Source organism: Schistocerca cancellata, chromosome 4 (genome assembly GCF_023864275.1).
Source record: "Schistocerca cancellata isolate TAMUIC-IGC-003103 chromosome 4, iqSchCanc2.1, whole genome shotgun sequence".
NCBI classification, from domain to species: domain Eukaryota; kingdom Metazoa; phylum Arthropoda; class Insecta; order Orthoptera; family Acrididae; genus Schistocerca; species Schistocerca cancellata.
In genome coordinates, this window is record NC_064629.1 from 100353724 (window position 1) to 100375841 (window position 22118).

Here is a 22118-nt window from a genome sequence, read left to right on the forward strand (position 1 = left end):
ACCCCACCACCAATAATTAATTTTGAACAATAAAAACTCTTGCTACAACATAAATTAAGGAAGCTTTAAGGCCATATCCAGCCATGTGTAACAAAGCTGGTTTCTTAAATACCATTTTTGGAAAAAAACTGTACACAATATGGAGTTGGAGTAGTTTGGACATAAATAATTGAAATATCTAAACGTGCGTTATTATTCTAGTTACTTGTTTTAGTTATTTTTGTTTTATGTTTTAAATGTTATTTTACTTCTTAAAGTCATTCTTTGCCATTTCACATGTGTATTTTGTTACTTGAAAATAATAAGTAACTTATTATTATGATACAAAATCCTTATAGTCGTAATTATCTGTAAAGAAATACTTGAAATATAATATTTATTTACATCATGCATATAAAATGAACAAAATGTCTTCACATAATACACATGATGGACAGCATAATATAAAACAAAATTCTCAAATTGTGGCTGACGATTCTCTGAATATATTGATTTGTAGCAGACATATTTCAGTGCACTGGAAAACTCTTGGTAGATAATTTATTATGTACTCGTGACTGCTGATTGATTACATGTATTGTTTCTCAAGTGGAGATTTCCATTATAATTATTCAGCAGAACTATACCTGAAAACGTTGTCACAAAGTTCTCCTAACATCGAAAACTATATACTTCCAACTGCTGTACGTGACTTGTCGAGAGTTTTGGGGTCACAAGATGAACAAGTTTCTTGTTCTCAGGCACGACACTCAAAATGATTCTTTCATACTGGCTACCACCCTTTTCATAGTTTTAAAAGAAGTTAAATGACAGTTTGAACTTACATGCCGAGAACATTTTTTTAAGCCACAAATGTTGTTCTGATAGCATCAAATCCTTTAAACTAACGTCTGACCATGTCAAAAGATATTTGTCAGAAGTTTTCTTTCCCAGTGCAAGAGAAAAGTCTGTATTACTGTTGGATTCTTGGGGTGGTCAGGGTGAAAGAAATCGTTTGAGCTTCATACCTGAGACAAGGAATTTGTTCATTTGGTGATCGGACAAGTGTAGCCACTGGACATATATGGCACTCGATAGTGGATGAACCTTGTGGCAAGATCTTCAGTTCCAGTTCTGCTATATGATTATGACGTCAGTCTGTACTTGAGAAACAACATAATCAAGCTGCCATCACTAGTAACTAACCAGTTATCTATCCCAGGGTTTTCCATTATTCTGGAATATACCTGATACAAATCACTATATTTAAAGGATCGTCGACCACTTTGGGAGAATCCTGCTACATTATACTTTATATTGTGTTGTCAGTCACGTGTATCACGTGAAGACATTTCGTTCATTTTATTTGAATGGTCTAAATAAACGTTATGTTTTAAGCATTTCATTACAAATGATCATTATTGTAATGATTTTGTATCACACAAGGTTGGCGCCGGTGGCGAAACCTACAACGTGCTGTCATGAGGAAAGTTTCCCACCGATTTCTCATACACAAACAGCAGTTGACTAACGTTGCCTGGTGAAACGTTGTTGTGATGCCTCGTGTAAGGAGGACAAATGCATACCATCACGTTTCCGACTTTGATAAAGGATGGATTGTAGCCTATCGCGATTGCGGTTTATCGTATCGCGACATTGCTGCTCGCGTTGGCCGAGATCCAATGACTGTTAGCAGAATATGGAATCGGTGGGTTCAGGAGGGTAATACGGAACGCCGTGCTGGATCCCAACGGCCTCGTATCACTAGCAGTCGAGATGACAGGCATCTTATCCGCATTTTAATGGCCAGTAGTGTAGTTACCCTAGAGAGCGCCAAGAAAGCGTCATTGACAATAAGACATGTATTAGGCGGTAATACTCGATTTCCTTCCAAAGCGCCACACCACAGCTGGGCAGGCAGAACAGCACCTCCTCAGCAATGGAAAGCCGCCATGCACTCAACTCGCAGTGATGCCAGTGCAGTGAAGTTTCGGGTGGCGGCTGCTCCGTCACGGGGAAACCATCGACCGGCGGCCTCCAGCTCTGAGAATCAATCTCCAAAGTGCCCTCACTGATATCGAAGATTCGCACTCAGGGGTCAGGCCCCAGGCTGACCTGAAGTACTTGCTGGCTCTCTGGGGTCGCCTCTCAGCCCCCATTTAGGAGACATGAGCCAGCAGTATCGGTGACTGCCACTGGAACAGGAAGAGAAGGAGATGCAGTAGCCTCTCCCGTAGAAGCCCGATGAGGGATAGCGCCCAGATCGCGCAGGTCAAATCTACAACAGGCCTGCAGGGTGACGGCAGTCTCTGCACCCCACCAGTATTGTCTCGGAACATGACAGTGCAGCTGGCAACAGCAACATCCTTCCAGCCGGATTGCCCAACATAGACGGCTAGGCACACTAAGGGTCGTACTCCATGGCCTTCCCCTCACACTGGATAGTTGCAGCTGACACGAGGGCGGAGACTATGCACTGAGCAGTCAGCAATCAGCACTCAGCAATCAGAGACTTCCTAAGAAATGTGTGGTATTTATGTTGGCGCTTCCCATGGTCTCTGCAGGATGGGTATGATATCACAGGACCTGCTTTTCTCTCACTGTTAGCTCTTCTAGTGGCTTCAGACTTCCGCAGCTTCCAATTTCAGAGGCTCTTTTCTACTACATTTGCAACTAAATACTTATTGTTGCGTTATACTTAGTCTTTATTATGAAACTCTGCTTTGTCACTATTATGACAGTATCTCTCGGCTTCCATGATGTCATTATGCTTTGCTTCCAGACTTGTGGGGTCAGTCGTTCACACGTATTGTGACATCTTACGTGTTTTCCACATCTCACTCAACATTTCCCCACAGCTGGCAGCCTACTGGTCCTTGACAAAGATGGCTTGGCTTTCGGGAGCTGCAGAGGAAGAACTTGGATGAACTTTAGTGTCCAATGGGGTGTAACAGCTGTCATCCAGCCCACTTGATCCACCAGAGACTGAACTGCCTCGTGAGTGATGCCTAAAATTGCAAAACCTTTACCCACCAAAACGGCGCAATCAAAATACACACAATAAGAAAACAAGGATAGCCACTACAGGCACGCTAAAATAACAACAGAAATTGCTCTCAGTCTTAACGTTGAATCATTTACCATCTTAACACTGAACTTTGCTGGGTGTAATTTTTATGGTTGTCAGCATGTACTACATGTAACAAACAGGTGCTGACTGAGTTCACACAGTTTGTGACCTGGCAGATTGCACTGCATACCTCTTGCCTCCTACTGGTTGCACACTATTACAGTCTTCTCTCTTATCACCCTCTGAACTGAGAAAGGTCAGGTGGTCGCTGAGACTTCACAAACCATACTTTTAAACTCCAGTGGCAATCTATTTTCTCGACCATATCTGTGTGCAACAACAGAGGTGAGCAACAAAATAGAACGTCCACGCACCACACTATCCCATCAAAGCTATATTCTGGAGCTGGGGTTAATGTCGATGACCTCATAGTTCATAGCAGCTGAAGGATCCTCTCCACAAATGTCAGCCTTTGCCATTGTAGTGACAACTGTTGTCACCAAAATCTTTTGACACAAAAATTAAGTGGTCAAGATGTGACCACCATCGTTGGCAGTGAACTTGGCTACTGGTATGCCAGAATGGAGTATAGCCTCCATGCTGCAATGTGGATTGTATTAGTTGCGGTGACTGGAGTCAAGCAGCAGACAGGCAGTGAAACATCACTGGCTAAGAAATCCTTGTATTTCTTCATGCTTTCACGGCGATCTGTTGACATCTTGGATATTCGGGAATCCAGCCGGATGTTCGCGTCGTTCTCGCACGATATTTCAACAGCGTGCCCCGCTGTCTTCTTCAGGTGCTACCTGAGACTGATCCTTGGGTCGATCGAGTCCAGTATTTATGCCTGGGAGGAGCTGGGCGTTCCCTAATCGGTCCGCGCCGGGTCGAGTGTTCCATCTGTGGTCCGCGCCCGCCAGACTCGGCTTCAATGGACCCCTCCAGTCGCAGCTGTTCCGACTGCGGTCGGCGCCAGTTCTGGCCGTGCTCAACGGATGTGGTTATCATCTGAGGTGTGTCAGACCTGGTCTGAGATGTTGGGTACTCTATCTCCAGACTATTACTATGATTTCCTCTTCTGTTTCGTGCTGGGAGCTCCCTAATCGGTCCGCGCCGCGTCGTGTGTTCCGTCTGAGGTCCGCGCCCGCCAGCCGCGGCTACATTGTCCCTCTCTGGTCGCTGGTGTTCCCTCCGCCGTCCGCGCCCGGCCTGGCCGTCTTCTGAAGTCGAGTTCATGATCTGGGGTGTGTCAGATCTGGTCTCCAATGTCAGACACCTTGTCTCACGGCTGTTCTCTCGGTCTCCACTTCTATTTCTTGTAGAATCCCGGAGTGTCCTGCGTTGAGTTTTCACAAGCTCAAGCGCTGGATTCCAGGCAGTGCTGATTTGGTATCCCGAGTCACGGTTGATCCAGGGAATATAAAAGATCTCTGGAAAGAACATTTTAAGAAGCTGTTAAACGCTGAGGAGCAGGTACATGAGGAAACAACAAATAATGGAGAAATTGAGAGAAGTTGGGAAGCAGAATTAGGACAAATTACACAGAAAGAAATGGAAAAAGCTGTGAAGAAGATGAATGGGGGGAAAGCCCCAGGACCTGATGAAGTATCAGTGGACATGATAAGAGCAGCAGGTCCAGTGGGAATGCAGTGGCTGTATAGAGTACTATCAAGCGTGTGGAGAAATAGTAAAATACCTGGCGACTGGAGAACAGGAGACATTGTTCCCATCTTCAAGAAAGGCAATAAAAGACTTTGTAAAAACTACAGAGGAATAACCCTCATGAGTCATACAGCCAAGATTTTTGAAATAATTTTACTAAATCGAATAAGTGAAAAGATAGAAAAGGAGCTGAGTGAAGAACAGCATGGGTTTAGGAAAGGAAGGAGCACAATCGACCTGATATTTTCTATCCGTCAACTGATGGGAAAAAGTTGGGAGTATAACAAAAGGGTGATAATGGTTTTTATAGACATAGAAAAGGCATATGACTCAGTTGAGAGGGAAAGACTCTGGAAAGAACTGAAGAAGATAGATATAGAAGATGGATACATTAATGTTATAAAGACAATGTACAGAGGCCACAAATTGTAGAATTAGAACACCATTGGGGAACTCTGAATACTTCGAAATAAGACAAGGACTTAAGCAAGGAAGTATTCTATCTCCTGCGCTTTTTAATGTTGTGATGGAGGGAATGAATAGGGCAGTTAAAGATATAGTAAAAGAAAAAGACAAAAAGATGATTTTTGCAGATGATATGGTAATATGGGGTGATAAAGAGGTAGATGTACACTTACAGCTTGATGCGTGGAAGGAAATAATGAAAAGGTATGGATTAAAAATAAATAAAGATAAGAGTGAAGTAATGGTATTTGGAAGAGAGAAAGGAATCAATGGAAATATTACCTTGAATGGAGAACCCCTCAAAGTGGTAGAAAGTTTCACTTATTTAGGGAGTGTAATATCTAGGGATGGAAGAATAACTAACGAAATTAATAGGAGGTTACAGAAGGGAGGCAATTTCTACCAAACGATAAAACATCTGATTTGGAATAATGAAGTTTCAGAAAAAGCAAAACTCCTGATGTATAAGAATTATTACTTCCCTATTGTCACCTATGGTGGAGAAACATGGACAATGAAAGAAAGGGACTGGAGCAGACTGCAAGCAGGGGAAATGAAATTTCTCAGAGCAGTTAAGGGAAAAACAAGAATGGACAGAGTAAGGAATGTAGAGATTAGAAAGGACCTCAAACAAGAAAGTATGAGAGAAGAAATTGAAAGAAAGAGATTAAGATGGTATGGGCATGTTAAGAGGATGCATGGGCAGAGACTCCCCAAAATTATGGAAGAACTAAAGATGGATGGGAAAAGACCTAGAGGGCGCCCAAGAACACGGTGGAAAATGGGAGTGAGAATATCTGTTGAAAGGAGAGGTGTGACCTGGCAGCAAGTGGAGGAAGAAAAGTGGTGGGAGGACCGAGCCAAATGGAGAGGACTCGTCAGCACCCAGACCCGGCAGTAGCTGGAGCGGGATTCGGATATAGATAGATAGATAGATAGTAACGGTTGATTAGATTGTCTGTGACCTTAATCTCAATGGCTCCTTTAATGACACTGTCCCAAAATCTTGAGGTGTGTGTCACAATCTTGGTGCCATTGTAATCCATTGTATGACCAAGTTCCAGACAATGCTCTGCTATGGATGATTTAGTTGCCTGCATGAGTCTGGTATGTCTCTGGTGTTCTTTACACCTGATGTTCACAGTTCTGGTGGTCTGGCCAATGTATGACATCCCACACTGGCATGGTATGTTGTAAATACCTGGCTTGCGTAGCCCCAGGTCATCTTTTACATTCCCCAGCATAGCCCCAATTTTGGTGGGTGTGCAAAATATGGTCTTGATGTCATATTTCTGGAGAATCCTGCTGATCTTGGCAGAGATAGGTCCAGCCAGCTGCTGTAGGCAGTTGATGAACGGTGGCTTGTCGTTGGTGATGGACAACAGGAGGCACTCCTCATTGCTTTGTAACTACCATAGCAGCACACTAGATCAGGGAGAGCTAACCCTTGCCCTCTGGCATGACTGAAGACGATGGCATGCAACTGCTGGTGTTGGACAGCAACAATACAGGCCCACACGGCCATTTGGTCCAGGTTCAAACCTGCAGTTCACCAGGGAGGTGGCTGTAAGAAGGAGGAAGCCACCCAGCAAGTGATCTGATGGTACAAAGACACCACGTTGACTGCATACAGACTTCATCTTGGATTGGGATCAATCTTCTTCTTCTTGATATCAACTGCCACTATTGCTAAGTGCACAGTGCACAACTGGATACCATGAGCAAAATGAGAGTAGTGTGGCAAGGAGAGTTCTGGATATGAAAGAGCTGACGTTAGCATCAGCACTTCTTTATCACTGATGTCATATCACAACTGAGACAACTGTGCATGTCATATTTCACTGATGTCAGGATCAGCACTTCCTTATTATCCAAGGTCATTTGAGGTATCATGACATCGTTCCACATGACAAGTCAAGGAGAGGAGGGCCTCCCAACCCTCACTACAGTTATCCAACTTTTGTAAGAAGCATACTCTGGATAAGTGAGAGCAAGAATTGACTACAGTTTGCGTACATGTTGTATTTCGTTGACATGAGCACCTCTCACCTCCACCCCCACGCACTGCCCTTCTACAAATTTTGCATGAAGCAGTCCCTGCCCCAAACTCCACACCCCGTGGATTATTTTCCCATGTCTTCCCACTCACTTCACTCCTATTCAACCATGTTTGCATTACTTTAAAAAATTCGCTTAAAGAATGGCTCAGCAGACTTCACAGTGGTAACTATTATTTGAAGTTATGTATCATTCCTCACTGAATATTGGAACAAGTACATAGCATAATTCTCTATAAACAATGAAAAACCACCAATTGCTTATAACATATAAATAATGAAATACGATTTCTTATTTGTGGAAAATGAGTGTTTTCCTTAAATACTACGCCACAAGCTCTGAATACATAAATAAAGTTGTGGTGTCACTGCCAGACACCACACTTGCTAGGTGGTAGCCTTTAAATCAGCCGCAGTCCGCTAGTATACATCGGACCCGCGTGTCGCCACTATCAGTGATTGCAGACCGAGCGCCGCCACACGGCAGGTCTAGTCTAGAGGCTCCCTAGCACTCGCCCCAGTTGTACAGCCGACTTTCCTAGCGATGGTTCACTGACTACAGACGCTCTCATTTGCAGAGACGACAGTTTAGCATAGCCTTCAGCTATGTGATTTGCTACGACCTAGCAAGGCGCCATATTCAGTTACTAACAGATAATATTGTGACTCATGTACCGTCAAGAGCGACGTTCATCATTAAAGGATTAATTCCTTGCCGTGTTCCAGACCTCACGTTAGTATAGTTCTTCCCTCCTCATGCCCGCCTGCGTGAGCTAAAACGCGTGCATTTCGGCCTCCTCTAGTAACACGGTGTTGCCTCTTCTACCAACACAACATTTGCGACGAGAGTAAAAACGGTGTTCTTATCTATACTGCCCTGATTTAATTGTGTAATGACTTCTCCAGAATCTCCAGATGTACCGTCCGAATTTTATCGCTTACAGAATCAGCAGACGCAGGCATTACTGGACGCCCTTGGACAGCTCGTCCAGGGTCAACGTGCAATGCAAAACGATGCGGCAGCCGCCGCACCACCGCTAACACAGCCACAACACGCAGTTGCACCGACTTTCTGACCTTTTGATGCTGCACTGGAAAGCTGGACGGAGTGGTCACGCCAATTTGGATTCCATCTCGCCACCTCGAGGATTCGAGATAACGAGGGCAGCCTTTTGACTTTTGTCATCCATCGGGGTGCAAACCTACCGTGTGATAGTCAAATCATTTCCCCGACGCGACGTAGCAACTCTGTACTACGACGAAATTTTGTCTGCATTAGATGCATATCTCAAACAATCAGTCAATGTAGTTGTGAAACGGTATACATTCTTTCGTAGAAAACGTATGGCAGGTCAGACTAATCGGGAGTGGGTTGCAATCTGGCAAGGCCTTACTAGGGATTGTGCTTTTGAGTGTCAATGTGGACTCCCTTATTCAGATACTATGGTACGTGATGCAATTGCACAGAACGTTTCTGATGTTCGTATAAGGGAACAGATTTTGAAACTAGTCAGTCCATCCCTTCAACAAGAGATAGACATATTGGATCGGCAGGACACACTTGACTTTGCTCAGGAATCATTTGAAACTCCACCAGCCGTGTGTCAGGTTAACCGGCCCGCCGGGCGAGCTGCACGGAGCAGTGAACAGCTCTGGCGCCCAGCCGCGCCGCTTCCGCCAGGCTCTCAGCTACGTGTGCCGCGCCGGCAAGCAAATGCAGTGATTAAATCATGCCCGCGGTGCACTGCTAAACATTCGCATGAGAATTGCCCGTCACGCCAAGCTATTTGCTTTTACTGTAATAAAAAAGGACATGTTCAGAGGGTTTGCCAGAAGAACCTCAGATCGGAAACTCCAAACCATTCCAGGCCCTTTGCTTCGCGCCGGAATCGTAATCGAACCAAGGATACTCAAGCTCGCGAAACTTCACCCATGGAAATTCATGTCGCTCATTCCACTCCGCCCAGTGCCACTCTCTCTAACAGTGACTGTGTTCATCCCACAAATAGTGTGCGTCGACATCGCCAGAACTCCAGCCAAGTCGCAAGTGATTTTGTACCAGTGTCAGTTCACGTTGCACGAGACAGTCGCTCTTGTCGTCAGCAGGACAATAAACTTTTTGTAGACTTGGACATTAACGGCGAAGTGATACCATTCCAGCTCGATACCGGAGCTGCAGTTTCACTGATCAATCAAGACACTTACAACCTGCTGAGCACACCTCCGTTGTGTGCCGCAAATGTTAAGTTAACTAGCTATTCAGGTCAAGAGATCCCTGTGTTAGGACAGTGCAGTCTTCTTGCAACATACGAAGGACAAACCACATTTGTGTCATTTTACGTCCTTCGTTCTTCTTCTGCAGTGAACTTGTCTGGTTTCTATTTATTTCAGTTGTTTAACTTGTCTATAGTAAATCAAGTCCTAAAAGTGAACCAGACTACGCCTTCGACAGTGTTTCTCGTGTATGTGAAGAATATGCAGACATTTTTGCACCGGGACTCGGTTGCGCTAAGAACTATAAAGCACATTTAGAACTGAAAGTAAACGCTCAACCGAAATTTTTTCAGAGCGCGCAATGTTCCCCACGCATTGCGTGATGAGGTTGGATAAACATTACACGATTTGGAATCACAAGGTGTAATTGAACGTGTGCAGGCTTCTCTCTGGGCATCACCCTTAGTAATTTTGCCAAAACCTTCGGGAAAATTGAGACTTTATGTGGACATCAAGGCAACAGTGAATCCACAACTAGTGATTGCAACTTTTCCTTTACCCCGCCTGGAAGATCTTTTTGACAAACTGTGCCCGGGCAAATATTTTTCGAAGTTGGACCTAACAGATGCGTACATGGAAATACCGGTGGACGAAGAATCCCAGCGCGTTTTGGTGGTTAACACGCATCTTGGTTTGTATTAATTCAAACGACTGCCATTCGGATGTGCATCTGCCCCTGCATTGTTTCAGCAATATCTACAAACTGTTTGTGCATCGGTCCCTACTGCAGCAAACTATCTGGACGATATTGTGATCTCCGGAAAGACGGAAGAAGAACATTTAGCCAATCTCAGAACATTATTTCAGGTCTTGCGACTAAATGGTCTTCGCTTATGGAAGGACAAATGTGTGTTTTTGCTCGTAACTTGCCATACCTGGGACATGTACTCAATGCCCAAGGCATACATCCCATTCCAACGCACCTCCGTGCCATACAAGACTTGCTTTCGGCGCAGATTTTGAAGCAGCTAAAGAGTGTGCTGGGAAAAACTCAACTATTCTCATAAATATGTGCCGCATGCCTCTTCCATTTCAGCTCAGCTTACGCCGTAAAGGTGTTCCGTTCGTCTGGACGACGGGATGCGAACGCGCCTTTCGCCGGTTGAAATCGGCGTTCCTTTCCCATACTTGCCTTACGCCATTCGATGCCCCGAAGCCCCTATTGTTGATGGTGGATGCATCGGATTTCGGGATCGGTGCTGTGCTTGCGCACAAAGATGGCTCGCACGATCGCCCTATTGCCTTTGCGTCCAAATTGCTCTCGTCTCCGCAAAGAAACTATTCACAGATCGAGAAAGAAGCATTAGCTCTCGTATTTGGTGTTACAAAGTTTCATGATTTCTTGTATGGTCGTCACTTTACCATAATCACAGACCACAAACCTTTGACATCGCTTTTTCATCCGAACAAGCCTGTACCTCCACGTACAGCGCAGAAATTCATTCGCTGGTCTAATTTCCTCTCGCAGTACCGCTACGATATCTTGTATCGGTCCACTGCTAAGCACGGAAACGCCGATGTGTTGTCCCGTTTGCCTGTTGCTGAGGATAGGGCATTCGATTCCTCCGACCTTGCTTGCATGTTCATTGATTCGGAAACCGATGACGTGGTCGAATCGTTTCTGATTGATTTTCGTCGTGTAGCTACATCCACAACTGCCGACCCTGTCCTTGCTACCGTTCTGCGTTTTGTTGCTTCGCATTGTCCCTTGTCAAAGTCACGGATCGGGGACCCGTTGGTTCGCCGATTTTTTGCTCACAAGGAGAGACATTTTGTTAGACGTGGTGTTTTGCTTTTTCGTTCTGATAATGATCAGTCCAGGGTCGTGGTCCCAGGTTCGTTACAGTCCTCTGTCTTAAAGCTTCTCTACCAAGGACATTGGGGTATAGAGAGAACGAAACAACTTGCTCGTCAGCACTGTACTTGGTTCGGAATCGATGCCACGATTACGAATAAGTGCTCTTCTTGCATAGTGTGTGCCAAACAACAATCAGCACCACCGCGGAAATTCTTTGCATGGCCAAAAGCCACTTTCCCTTGGCAACGCTTACACATCGATTTTGCTGGTCCGTTCTGGAATGCTCGATGGTTGGTTGTGATAGATTCATTCAGTAATTTTCCTTTTCCTGTCCGGATGTCTTCCACGACATCATCTGCCACTATCCAAGCGTCAAAAGTCTACTTCACTTTCACAGCCTATTTACTCCTGTCGCCGGCAGTTGGCTGCACTGAAACATTAATATTTCTTCATAAATAATTAAAAATCAATGTTTGCTTAAACCACTGCACAATCCCAGAAAACGCGAAATAAAAGCGAATTCAGTTTTGCATACCAGTTCCCCTTCTCACTAGTAGATGGCTGCACTAAAAATATCAGTCGAGGTGCTATTGTCGTACCATACGAATAGATGGCTTCACTGCTAAAAATCATCCTTAGGTCGTTGGTTGGACTGAGTAAGTAGTTCTCGCCGTCACCAACAGATAGCTCTACAGTAAAAAACACAAATAAGTCGTAAATTAATTATTTTCTGCAGCTAAGATGTTCCAATATTCTAAAATGTCTTCAAGATGGTCAGTAGTCAAAAAGTTCAATGTTTACACCTAATATTCTTGGCTTAGTTCAGGTTTAAAATGTTAAATAATGCTGTAAGACATAAATTAACTCTTGAGATGTCGCCCATATTCCAATTAAAAAACCGGATCATTGTTCAGATGAGGTGAAGATCAATTTTTAGACCACGAATTGGTACCGCAGCCAATATATTGCTGCGCAGTTATAAAAAGCATCATAGTTGTAAATTAAGATGTTGATGAAATTTCTAAAATGTCTTCAAACTGGGGCAGCAGCACTCAAAAGCGTGATGTTTACATTGCTACTTGAGGTTAATAGAGGAGAAACGCTGTTTGTAGTGCAAAAAACAGCATGAGATAATTTCCACATATACAGGGTGTTACAAACAGGTACGGCCAAACTTTCAGGAAACATTCCTCACACACAAATAAAGAAAAGATGTTATGTGCACATGCGTCCGGAAACGCTTAATTTCCATGTTAGAGATCATTTTAGTTTCGTCAGTATGTACTGTACTTCCTCTATTCACCGCCAGTTGGCCCAATTGAAGGAAGGTAATGTTGACTTCGATGCTTGTGTTGACATGCGACTCATTGCTCTACAGTACTAGCATTAAGCACATCAGTACGTAGCATGAACAGGTTAGTGTTCATCACGAACGTGGTATTGCAGTCAGTGTAATGTTTACAAATGCGGAGTTGGCAGAAGCCCATTTGATGTATGGATTAGCACCGGGCAATAGCCGTGGCGCAGTACGTTTGTATTGAGACAGATTTCCAGAACGGAGGTGTCCCGACAGGAAGACGTTCGAAGCAATTGATCGGCGTCTTAGGGAGCACGGAACATTCCAGCCTATGACTCGCGACTGGGAAGACCTAGAACGACGAGGACACCTGCAATGGACGAGGCAATTCTTCGTGCAGTTGACGATAACCCTAATGTCAGCGTTAGAGAAGTTGCTGCTGTACAAGGTAACGTTGACCACGTCACTGTATGGAGAGTGCTACGGGAGAACCAGTTGTTTCCGTACCATGTACAGCGTGTGCAGGCACTATCAGCAGCTGATTGGCCTCCACGGGTACACTTCTGCGAATGGTTCATCCAACAATGTGTCAATCCTCATTTCAGTGCAAATGTTCTCTTTACGGATGAGGCTTCATTCCAACGTGATCAAATTGTAAATTTTCACAATCAACATGTGTGGGCTGACGAGAATCCGCACGCAATTGTGCAATCACGTCATCAAGACAGATTTTCTGTCAACGTTTGGGCAGGCATTGTTGGTGATGTCTTGATTGGGCCCCATGTTCTTCCACCTACGCTCAATGGAGCACGTTATCATGATTTCATACGGGATACTCTACCTGTGCTGCTAGAACATGTGCCTTTACAAGTACGACACAACATGTGGTTCATGCACGATGAAGCTCCTGGACATTTCGGTCGAAGTGTTCGTACGCTCCTCAACAACAGATTCGGTGACCGATGGATTGGTAGAGGAGGACCAATTCCATGGCCTCCACGCTCTCCTGACATCAACCCTCTTGACTTTCATTTATGGGGGCATTTAAAAGCTCTTGTCTACGCAACCCCGGTATCAAATGTAGAAACTCTTCGTGTTCGTATTGTGGACGGCTGTGATACAATACGCCATTCTCCAGGGCTGCATCAGCGCATCAGGGATTCCATGCGACGGAGGGTGGATGTATGTATCCTCGCTAACTGAGGACATTTTGAACATTTCCTGTAACAAAGTGTTTGAAGTCACGCTGGTACGTTCTGTTGCTGTGTGTTTCCACTCCATGATTAATGTGATTTGAAGAGAAGTAATAAAATGAGCTCTATCATGGAAGCGTTTCCGGACACATGCCCACATAACATATTTTCTTTCTTTGTGTGTGAGGAATGTTTCCTGAAAGTTTGGCCGTACCTTTTTGTAACACCCTGTATACATATTCGCCAAATCAGTGCAACAAATTCTAAAGTATGTATGCTAATGGTAGATTTCAATGCCGAATAATAGTTGCCATTAATCACTGTAGGCCTAAAAATACCATGTCGTAAAACTACCCTGACAGGGCTTATAACAGCAGAAAAATAAGTGTTAGTTAAGCAGGCAAATGGACAGATTACTTGTAACTAATTAGCACACCCGCAAATCAAATATTTCGAAGACAGGGCAAAAAGTACTATGTTTTGAGAGAAAGTTGGGGTAGATACATGAAAAAACCACTGTAAGACACAAATAAGTTCAAGTGATACACATATACATTGTAAGGTGTCAGGCAAATCTAACACCTTCCATGAAAGCTCTGACATGATAAGCAAATCCAGTAGTTTGTCACATAGCTCCGAATAAATCATGACATTAAATTAACCAAAGTAATATGAGTAACGAGTGAGCAAATAGAATACCACAGACTAACACAAGAATGCCTAAATGCATGTCATACCTTCCCACCGTGAGACAGACGCAGTTCCGAGGGGAGAAACGAGAACAGAAGCCGAGAGCAGAACCGTGTTAAGCTAGAAGGCCCTACGATAAGGGACGGACACCCACGTCGCCAGCTAACCGCTAGGACCACCCTACAGCCCATGTTAAAAGCTAGAGCCCTCCAGAAGAACAGTATAGATCTTAGGATAACACTAAAAGAACCACCCCAGCCGCAAGTTTTAGCGTGAGACTTTTTCGCGTCTCTGTTACGTTAGGACCAACCCCCAGCCCATGTTAAAAGATAGAGCCCTCCAGAAGAACAGTATAGATCTTACGATAACACTAAAAGGGCCACCTCAGCCGCAAGTTTTAGCGTGAGACTATTTCGCGTCTCTGTTACGTCAGGACCACCCCCAGCCCATGTTAAAAGATAGAGCCCTCCAGAAGAACAGTATAGATCTTACGATAACACTAAAAGGACCCCATCAGCTGCAAGTTTAGCGTGAGACTTTTTCGCGTCTCTGTTACGTTGCAACTTTAAAAACATTACCCCACCACGAAAAGTATAACGTTTCTCATTGGATAGTCAGAATTTTTGTAGGCGGAGCTTAAGGTTAACATTAAGACCCTGATTGGTCAGATGAAAACACAGCCAGATAGTTTTTTTTTAAACCAACCTCGGTAAATTGTAGTAAAGAGAAGTTAGGAGAGAGTTGCTTCCAAGACGGTGAGGTGAGAGGAGCTGTGCTACTCGCCGCCCCCTGACGAACACCGACAAGGTAATGAACGCACACGATGCCGCATAACAGCGCATAAAGCTTCACTCAGAACTGCAGAAGTCTCATCTGTTACACCCCCTTTTTGCGTAATACTAGTGTCGATCGTCAATTAAAGCTGGTGTTCACATTTGCCACTTGAAGTAAAAATCTGAAACGCGATGATTTTTCTGTTATATAGTTATTGAGAAGCCACATCAGCCACTGTAATTTACGACAAGTTAGATAAGTAATTAAAGATAATTGAGGGACACTGTAGACTATTTTGATAGTTTTCTCTCTTGTGAAACTTAATTTAAACCTAGATTATAGATGTGATATGGCATAGGTCATCCTTCGATCCATTGTAGAACTTGGAAACCCACTCAGGGAATATTCGTTCACATTTTTGTTGAACGCAGTTGGTTTTTATCATCCTGTATTAAAACGTTTCCTTTTATCAATAGTGCAATTTATAAACAATGTTTTGTGAGTAGAATAAAATTTCCAATGGTAAACTTAACTGCTTTTTCGACGTTATTTTACCAGCTAACTAAAAATATGAAAGCCTTGAACCCCTTCCACTAAATTTAGTTAGTATTAAGATTCTTTTACAGGGAGTGCAGTGGAGCTGACGCTGAAATCATTAAGTATTTGGTTATATCATCGCTAGTCTCACCGAACTCTTCTGAACTCTACGTGTCATGTGTGTTCTGGCGTCTCCTTACCAGCAACAGATCCCAGGTTCAAACTAGTCAATTCCCTAAAAAACACGCTCAGAGCGTCGTTGCGCGAAAGTGGTAGGGAGACACGATATAGAACAAACAGACACCACGCAGAATGTTAGAACATGTATTTGAAAATTGTTGTTGTTGTTGTGGTCTTCAGTCCTGAGACTGGTTTGATGCAGCTCTCCATGCTACTCTATCCTGTGCAAGCTTCTTCATCTCCCAGTACCTACTGCAACCTACATCCTTCTGAATCTGCTTAGTGTATTCATCTCTTGGTCTTCCTCTACGATTTTTACCCTCCACGCTGCCCTCCAATGCTAAATTGGTGATCCCTCGATGTCTCAGAACATGTCCAACCGATCCCTTCTAGTCAAGTTGTGCCACAAGCTCCTCTTCTCCCCAATTCTATTCAATACCTCCTCATTAGTTATGTGATCAACCCATCTAATCTTCAGCATTCTTCTGTAGCACCACATTAAGATAGCTTCTATTCTCTTCTTGTCCAAACTATTTATCGTCCACGTTTCACTTCCATACATGGCTACACTCCATACAAATACTTTCAAAAACGACTTATTGACATTTAAATCTATACTCGATGTTAATAAATTTTTCTTCTTCAGAAATGCTTTCCTTGCCATTGCCAGTCTACATTTTATATCCTCTCTACTTCGACCATCATCAGTTATTTTGCTCCCCAAATAGCAAAACTCCTTTACTACTTTAAGTGTCTCATTTCCTAATCTAATCCCCTAACATCACTAAACTCAATTCGACTACATTCCATTATCCTCGTTTTGCTTTTGTTGATGTTCATCTTATACCCTCCTTTCAAGACACTGTCCATTCCGTTCAACTGCTCTTCCAAGTCCTTTGCTGTCTCTGACAGAACTACGCCGTCATCGGCGAACCTCAAAGTTTTTACTTCTTCTCCATGGATTCTAATACCTACTCCGAACTTTTCTTTTGTTTCCTTTATTGCTTGCTCAATATACAGATTGAATAACATCGGGGAGAGACTACAACCCTGTCTCACTCCCTTCCCAACCACTGCTTCCCTTTCATGTCCCTCGACTCTTATAATTGCCATCTGCTTTCTGTACAAATTGTAAATAGCCTTTCGCTCTCTGTATTTTACCTCTGCCACCTTCAGAATTTGAAAGAGAGTATTGAATCAACATTGTCAAAAGCTTTCTCTAAGTCTACAAATGCTAGAAACGTAGGTTTCCCTTTCCTTAATATTTCTTCAGGGATAAGTCGTAGGGTCAGTATTGCCTCACGTGTTCCAACATTTCTACGGAATACAAACTGATCTTCCCCGAGGTCGGCTTCTATCAGTTTTTCCATTCGTCTGTAAAGAATTCTCGTTAGTATTTTGCAGCTGTGACTTATTAAACTGATAGTTCGGTAATTTTCACATCTGTCCACACCTCTTTCTTTGGGATTGGGATTATTATATTCTTCTTGAAGTCTGAGGGTATTTCGCCTGTCTCATACATCTTGCTCAACAGATGGTAGAGTTTTGCCAGGACTGGCTCTCCCAAGTTTGTCAGTAGTTCCAATGGAATGTTGTCTACTCCGGGGGCCTTGTTTCGACTCAGGTCTATCAGTGCTCTGTCAAACTCTTCACGCAATATCATATCTCCCATTTCATCTTCATCCTCTTCCATTTCCATAATATTGTCCTCAAGTACATCGCCCTTGTATAGGCCCTCTATATACTCCTTCCACCTTTCTGCTTTCCCTTCTTTGCTTAGAACTGGGTTTCCATCAAAGCTCTTGATATTCATGCAAGTGGTTCTCCTTTCTCCAAAGGTCTCTTTAATTTTCCTGTAGGCAGTATCTATCTTACCCCTAGTGAGAGAAGCCTCTACATCCTTACATTTGTCCTCTAGCCATCCCTGCTTAGCCATTTTGCACTTCCTGTCGATATCATTTTTGAGACGTTTGTGTTCCTTTTTGCCTGCTACATTTACTGCATTTTTATATTTTCTCCTTTCATCAATTAAATTCAATTTTTCTTCTGTTACCCAAGGGTTTCTACTAGCCCCTGTCTTTTTACCTATTTGATCGTCTGCTGCCTTCACTATTTCATCCCTCAAAGCTACCCATTCTTCTTCTACTGTAATTCTTTCCCCCATTCCTGTCAATTGTTCCCTTATGCTCTCCCTGAAACTCTGTACCATCTCTGGTTCTATCAGTTTATCCAGGTCCCATCTCATTAAATTCCCACCTTTCTGCAGTTTCTTCAGCTTTATTCTACAGTTCATAACCAATAGATTGTGGTCAGAGTCCACATCTGCCCCTGGAAACGTCTTACAATTTAAAACCTGGTTTCTAAATCTCTGTCTTCCCATTATATAATCTATCTGATACCTTCTAGTATCTCCAGGGTTCCTCCATCTATACAACCTTCTTTCATGGTTCTTAAACGAAGTGTTAGCTATGATTAAGTTATGCTCTGCGCAAAATTCTACCAGGCGGCTTCCTCTTTCATTTCTTAGCCCCAATCCATATTCACCTACCATGTTTCCTTCTCTCCCTTTTCCTGATGACGAATTCCAGTCACCCATGACTATTAAATTTTCGTCTCCCTTCACTACCTGAATAATTTCTTTTATCTCATCATACATTTCATCAATTTCTTCGTCATCTGCAGAGCTAGTTGGCATATAAATTTATACTACTGTAGTAGGCGTCGGTTTCGCGTCTATCTTGGCCACAAAAATGCGTTCACTATGCTGTTTGTAGTAGCTTACCCGCACTCCTATTTTTTATTCACTATTAAACCTACTCCTGCATTACACCTATTTTTTTGTATTTATAACCCTGTATTTGTATTTATAACCATGTATTCACCTGACCAGAAGTCTTGTTCCTCCTGCCACCGAACTTCACTAATTCCCACTATATCTAACTTTAACCTATCCATTTCCCTTTTTAAATTTTCTAACCTACCTGCCCGATTAAGGGATCTGACATTCCACGCTCCGATCCGTAGAACGCCAGTTTTCTTTCTCCTGATAACGACGTCCTCCTGAGTAGTCCCCGCCCGGAGATCCGAATGGGGGACTATTTTACCTCCGGAATATTTTACCCAAGAGGACGCCATCATCATTTAATCATACAGTAGAGCTGCATGCCCTCGGGAAAAATTACAGCTGTAGTTTCCCCTTGCTTTCAGCCGTTCGCAGTAACAGAACAGCAAGGCCATTTTGGTTAGTGTTGCAAGGTCAGATCAATCAATCATCCAGACTGTTGCCCCTGCAACTACTGAAAAGGCCGCTGCCCCTCTTCAAGAACCACGCATTTGTCTGGCCCCTCAACAGATACCCCTCCGTTGTGGTTGCATCTACGGTACGGCTATCTGTATCGTTGAGGCACGCAAGCCTCCCCACCAACGGCGAGGTCCATGGTTCATAGGGGGGATTTGAAAATTAGTACCCCAAAAATTGTAAACTATGTGCCTCAGTGGTAAATTTCGATATCTAATAATAGAGAAGGTAAGCCTAATAATTTGATGTCATAAGAGTATCCTGACGAGGCTTATAACTGCAGAAAAGATACGTGTCAACTAAGGAGCGAAATAGACATCTTAATTAGGCCTATCCACAAAACACCCTCAAAGTATATATTCCAACATTTAAAAAAGTTCTCAAGCACGTTTGAGGAGGAGCACAGATAACGCATCGTTTTATTCACTAGAAACCATATAAACGAAGCTATTCATTGCCTATTATTGCTAGTATTCCAAATAACACAGACATACTAAAAGCCATGCTAAAACATTTACTGAAGTGATGCAATTCGTTATAACGTATAGATATGGCAGACGTGGATGTGGAAGTCGTCGTGTTCTAGAAAAATGTGGATCACAGCCGGGAGACATGTCAGATATTCTCATAGCCCATGATGCGTCCCGGCTGAAATATACGCTTAATAGCAAGCTCTCAAACACATTGTCCATGTCAGAGCTTCCAATAAGCAAAGCTCAACGAAATGGCTCTAAATATTACGAGGTGTGGTACCTCAACATTGCAGTGTAACGGCTTTAGTGTGGCGGTCTGCAGAGATGAAGATATCGACGTCGTAATACACGGAAAATAATGTGATTACACGAGAAACAGCGGTGTGGAATTACCAATAACTGCTGAAGTGACGTTATTATATTCCGTAACAGAGTAGTTGAAAAGAAAGATACGAGTCATCAAGTACATACCTAAACTGTCTTACACAGAGAACAAACACATTATCCAATCTGTAATGGTCTCTAGAAGGGTAATTACAAGTCTATTCACGTGCCTGGGCACCTCAAAAGCGTTGCCCGCACGTGGGCTTGTGATATGACGTATAAAATATATCACATAAGTTTTGCTGTACAACTGGAGGTCACCCACGTTAACTGTCTTGTCGTACCCTAGGTATCGCTGTATTAGCGAAGATCGCGGGTTCCAGTAATGTAGATTTATAGTGTAGTATTGTGAGGCTGAATATGTGCTCTGTGTATAAATTAATGGCTTCATAGCATATTCCGCAAAACATGATAGCAAATAATAATGTAAGGGGATAATTTAATGGTAAGTACAGCGATTTGTGTGACAGAGTACTATCAAATAGTGACGGACAGACTGTACCACCGATGGTACTGTGGAGAACAACGCTTTCCCTGTTTTAGTACAGCTCTTCTGACGGAGTCAATGTAGCTTATTTTAAAAAATTGGTCAAATGGCTCTGACAAGGGAACCTCCCCATCGCACCCCCCTCAGATTTAGTTATAAGTTGGCACAGTGGATAGGCCTTGAAAAACTGAACACAGATCAATCGAGAAAACAGGAAGAAGTTGTGTGAGACTATGAAAAAAATAAGCAAAATATAAAAACTGAGTAGTCCATGTGCAAGATAAGCAACATCAAGGAGAGTGTGAGCTCAGGAGCGCCGTGGTCCCGTGGTTAGCGTAAGCAGCTGCGGAACGAGAAGTCCTTGGTTCAAGGCTTCCTTCGCGTGAAAAAGTTTAAATTTTTATTTTCAGACAATTATTATCTGTCCGTCAGTCCGTCAGGGTTCAAGTTTTCCCTCGCGTGAAAAAGTTTAATTTTTTATTTTCAGACAATTATTATCTGTCCGTCCGATGCGAGGTAAATGCGCCGTAGTATGGGGACGCTACTTTGGGAGTGATAATCACACCCACACGAAAACCTAAATCGGGCAAGGTAGAAGAATCTTTTTACCCATTCGCCAAGTGTACAAGTTAGGTGGGTCGACAACATATTCCTGTCGTGTGACGCACATGCCGTCACCAGTGTCGTATAGAATATATCAGACGTGTTTTCCTGTGGAGGAATCGGTTGACCTATGACCTTGCGATCAAATGTTTTCGGTTCCCATTGGAGAGGCACGTCCTTTCGTCTACTAATCGCACGGTTTTGCGGTGCGGTCGCAAAACACAGACACTAAACTTACTACAGTGAACAGAGACGTCAATGAACGAACGGACAGATAATACATTTGCGAAAATAAAGAAAGTAAACTTTTCACTCGAGGGAAGACTTGAACGAACCTCCTCCCGTTCCGCAGCTGCTCACGCTAACCACGGGACCACGGTGCTCCTGAGCTCAAACTCCCCTTGATGTTGCCTATCTTGCGCATCGATTACTCAGTTTGTATATTTTGCTTATTTTTTTCATAGTTCCACACAACTTTTTCCTGTTTTCTCGATTGATCTGTGTTCAGTTTTTCAAGGCCTATCCACTGTGCCAACATACAACTAAATCTGAAGGGGGTGTGATGGGGAGGTTCCCTTGTGAGCATTATGGGACTTAACATCTTAGGTCATCAGTCCCCTAGAACTTAGAACTATTTAAACCTAAGTAACCTAAGAACATCACACACATCCATGCTCGAGGCAGGATTAAAACCTGCGACCGTAGCGGTCGCGTGGCTCCAGACTGAAGCGCCTAGAACCGCTCGACCACACCGGCCGGCTGTAGCTTATTATACGAGTACTGAGCGCCACCACACGGCAGGTCTAGAGAGACGTACTAGGACTCGTCCCAGTTGTACGACGACTTTGCTAGCGACTACACTGACGAAGCCTTTCTCTCATTTGCCGAGAGATAGTT